Source organism: Chrysochloris asiatica, unplaced genomic scaffold (genome assembly GCF_000296735.1).
Source record: "Chrysochloris asiatica unplaced genomic scaffold, ChrAsi1.0 scaffold00272, whole genome shotgun sequence".
In the NCBI taxonomy this organism is placed as follows: domain Eukaryota; kingdom Metazoa; phylum Chordata; class Mammalia; order Afrosoricida; family Chrysochloridae; genus Chrysochloris; species Chrysochloris asiatica.
Window position 1 is genome coordinate 3,373,931 of NW_006408790.1, and position 1,197 is coordinate 3,375,127.

The following is a 1,197-nucleotide window of genomic DNA, read 5'->3' on the forward strand; positions in this document are numbered from 1 at the left end:
GGTTGGCCCAGGATCGGACATTGTTTTGTTCTGCTGTGCATGGGGTTGCTATGAGTCGGTTCCGACTCGATGGCACCTGACAACAACAACAACAGTGACACAATAGATGACAGCCTAGGAAACCCAGTGGGCAGTTCTAGTCTGTTACACCAGGGGGGCGCTGTGAGTGGATGATCTATAAGAGTATATACGAGTATACAGTGACACAATAGATGACAGCCTAGGAAACCCTGTGGGTCAGTTCTCCTCTGTTATACCAGGGGGCACTGTGAGTGGATGATCTATAAGAGTATATACGAGTATACAGTGACACAATAGATGATAGCCTAGGAAACCCTGTGGGGCAGTTCTCCTCTGTTACACCAGGGGCTGCTGTGAGTGGATGATCTATAAGAGTCTCTATGAGTATATAGTGACACAATAGATGACAGCCTAGGAAGCCCTGTGGGGCAGTTCTCCTCTGTCACGTGGGGGTGCTGAGAGTGGATGATATATAGAGTATATACAAGTATATCGTGATACAATAAATGTCCATCTAGGAAACCCTATGGGACCGCTATGAATTGAACTGACTCTGTGGTACTCAACCGTAAGAGATAACAGTGCTGGTGAATCCTCACCCCAAGGTGTCCAGTCGTTTGTCCACCGGAACTGGCCGCAGGAGACCTGTATGGGTGCAGGCCAGGTGTCTGGTCTCAGTTGGACAGAGTAGGAAGCGAACAATGCAGAAGGAGCCCAGCACACTAGCCCCCATTCATTGGTTTGGCTTTAGCTATGCAGCACTGGTTGCTACTCATGGAATCATTGGCTATGCAAAAGCAGGCAGCATCCCATCCTTTGCAGCTGGACTCCTGTTTGGAGGGCAAGCCAGCCAGGGTTGTATCAGCTCTCTCAGGATCCCAGGAACACTCGGGTTTTCCTAGCTACATCTGGGACCATGGCTGGAATTATGGGAATGAGATTCTACAACTCTGGAAAATTTATGCCTGAGGTCTTAATTGCAGGTGCCAGTCTGCTGATGGTTGCCAAATTTGGAGTTAATATGCTCACTAAACATCAGTCGTAGTCATGTCCCAGCGTGAACACAAGAAGAATTTAAAATCTCCAAACTTCCACTAGTTTTCATGTTAGAGAAATAAGAATGAGACTTAAGTATATTCACACGAACTTTGACTCAAAAAAACTAAACAAAACAGA

The 1,197-nt window shown here is 46.8% G+C and overlaps 1 pseudogene; it reads left to right on the forward strand.

Annotated features, from left to right (window-relative positions):
* The first annotated feature begins 722 nt into the window (after window positions 1-722).
* LOC102839053 lies at window positions 723-1,066 on the forward strand (annotated as a pseudogene).
* The last annotated feature ends 131 nt before the right edge of the window (window positions 1,067-1,197 follow it).